Source organism: Frankliniella occidentalis, unplaced genomic scaffold (genome assembly GCF_000697945.3).
Source record: "Frankliniella occidentalis isolate FOCC.00 unplaced genomic scaffold, Focc_3.1 Scaffold135, whole genome shotgun sequence".
In the NCBI taxonomy this organism is placed as follows: Eukaryota; Metazoa; Arthropoda; class Insecta; order Thysanoptera; family Thripidae; genus Frankliniella; species Frankliniella occidentalis.
In genome coordinates, this window is record NW_026267262.1 from 58,150 (window position 1) to 61,300 (window position 3,151).

Sequence of the window (3,151 nt, forward strand, 5' to 3'; positions counted from 1 at the left end):
TCTCTCTCTCTTACTTTCCCTCTCCCACTCGCAAGGAAGGTAATTGGCCGCTGATTTCGACCCGGAGGCAGCAGGCGGCGGCAGGGCTTTGCGATTCTCTTCTGCTTTACTTTCGCCCTCATCAGTTCCGACCGCCGCCGCTCCATCAGAGCCTGTGTTATTTCCCCCGTATATTTTTCATGCTCCTCTCCAATCCCCTTCTGCTCGCATTCCTCAGTAATACCGACCGAGCACGCATTGCGAGCAGAGGGTGAGGGTGAGGGAGGGGTTGTCAATTTTTCTAAAAGCAGTATTAGTGGACAGTTACACTAAAAAAATGTTGCGTACTTTTAAAATGTAAGCAGGGATAGATTTTGTTTCGTAAACAAACATGTTGAAGTGCACGGACATCGGAACTTTCTGTGCAAATCCAGTCCAAATCCAAATGCTGACACCATGACTCACTGACTCACTGATTGACAGGACACAGGCATACAGAAATGGGGGGGGGAGAGAATTCTTTAGAGCAGCGCTGCCGCTGTGGCGTGGGAGAGGCGTGAAAAGGAAACTAATGAAGTTATTCCTCCAAAGCAGAAGCAGCCAGCATCTGCCTCTGGCTGCGCGGAGGCCACTCTCGGCTCAGCCCCTAATTTCCATGAGGCACCTTCACATGACAGCAGAGAGGATCCGGAGCCCCTTTTCTGCCCCCCCCCCTCTCTCCCTCTCCTCCTCGCCTCCTCCACCCGTCGTCGACATATGCGCCGGCCTACGAAATACAAGCCACGGCGTCAGCCAGCCAGCCCGAGCTGGTTGCTCTGGTGTGTGCAGTGCAGGGTGCACAATAGCATCGTGTGTGTGTGTGCGCGCGCGTGCGCGTGCCTGTGTATCCAGGTCAACGAAGTGTAAGTGGTATTCAGTGAGGCAAGGAGGAAAAAGAAGAATGCCCGACTTTTATCTCCCTCGCCATCGATTTTTGTTAGAAAGACAAAATATATCACAAGGATAAACGAGGTGTATCAGGCGGGGTATGCGGAAGCAGGGCCATGGGCGGGACACGACGGAGCGGGGTGGGACGGGGTGGGGTGGCGGATAGGCGACGAGCTTGCAGAGAAAGGCAGAATTTGCTGGGGCGAAATAGATTCGCGGGAATTCGAGGCTGCCGCCGCCGTCCGACCGATTTTACCCCCTCACACACACACATCGCACACACTCTCTCTCTTCCTCGCACACACACGCACGATGCTGGGTAGTATTGATAACACTGTCGGGGAAAAGACCCGGCGTAACGGATGGCCGCAGAACAAGGGGGGGTCGAGGTCCGGGGGAGCAATTTTCAATGCGGTTGTTTCCCCTGAGGGAGAGGAGGGGCGGGACCCGCGACGGGTCGGGACGGGAGGGGACAAACTGATGGATCACCGGTACAAGCAGCCGACGTTTATCCGGCGCCAGGATAAATATACGGCTGCGAGTATCGAGATACACGAGCGACATACTTCGTTTTCTAAAAAAAAAAAAAAAAAAAAAAAAAATAAAGCGGGAAAAAACACACAATCGGTGTTCTTGTGGTTTTATTATTCTACTGAAAGGATATGGAATAATTGACTGCGTGCAAAGTGCTAAATAGTACTTAGAAAGAGTGATACTAATATTGCATTACACTCTTAATGTAAACAAATAATTTTGTCTGTTCAACCGGAACGTTTCCGTTCACTTATCGTCTGGATACAAATTTGTTCCTAAAACTGGGACAAAAAGTGTCAAGTTTTACAGAATTTGTCCGTTTTTCTTTACAAGTTTCTATGTTGGCCTCTGGACATGCACAGAAACGTTCCCGTTTACGGAACAAAATTTTTCCTTCGTATTCATGGTGCACTAAGATATTTTATTTATTTAACATTTGGAGTGTTATATAATACGACCCTCTGCCACTATATGCCGTGGATATATCCGGGGCACGGCAGCCAAGCCATAGGGGTGTCCGGCTAATCCCCAGATCACATGCCGGAGCGGTCCTCCTGGGGACTCCTAGGGACGGGTATGACGATTATAAACCAGCACGAAACACACAACAGTTGCCGCGTGCAACACCGCCACCCCGGCGGCACGCACACACGCACACACGCACACACGCACACACGCACACACACACGCACTCACAGACACTCACGCAATGACACGCACACGACACTCACACGCACGCGACACTCGGCTGGGCGCAGCGCCTGCGCGGCGTGGCTCGACCCGGCGGCGGCTCGGCTGGTTGCCGTGCTTGGCGCGCTTTGGCGTGCTGCCGCGTGCTGCCGCGTGCTCCGTCCTCGTGGACCGCGCCAGACGCACTGCCCTCAGCACGCCCGCCCGCCCGCGCCCCGCCCGTCGCCTTGACCTGTGTTTACGTATCCCGCCCGCGTGCCCCCACCCCTCTCCCGCCCGCTCCGTGCGCTGTTGCGCATACGCTCCCCCCACTACCGCCGCCGCCACCCTCCGCCCCCACCACCACTACCGCCGCCCCCCGCGTCTCGTCCGGGGAGATCCCCTCGCCGACGCCGTCCAGGATGTCGTTCCCGTCGCACTTTTGACGGCACAAGTGCCTGCCCTGCCTGCACACGCACTAAAATTGCAAAAAATAAAACAAGAGAAAATGTTGGGCGATTTATTAGGTGGAAATGTTCTAGCAAAGATTTTGACTTCTTCTTTTACTTGGATAAATAATTTACTTTCTAACATGTTCGAAACATGTTTTAGCCTAGCTAGAAGCCACGCTGTGGTGTGTCTGTTAGCTGTTAGGTTGGCAGCTCCTTGTTTCATAAACTTTTTCCGACCTGAACTCAGCCATAAGTTAAGAATGATGTTGTGTGGTACAGCACAGATAACTGTTCGTATAGCATAGTTAAAACTCATCCATTAACTATTAAGAGTTCGCATCACGACTGCTCCGCACGCCTTTATCCCGACATGAGCACCATCGATTGTCTCTCCGGCATCTGGTCTCCATTTACAGAGTATTATTCGGGACCTTGAGGCGCGGGTTTCCTCTCAACAACCGCTGCTCCATACTGCCTTCTCTATTTCCTCTGCCGCGTCCCGAGTCTGCTCTGCCCATCATGCGACACACGCCGCGCCCCATTGTCCCGACTACTGCTGTTTGGTACGCCCCCCCCCCTCTCTCTCTCTC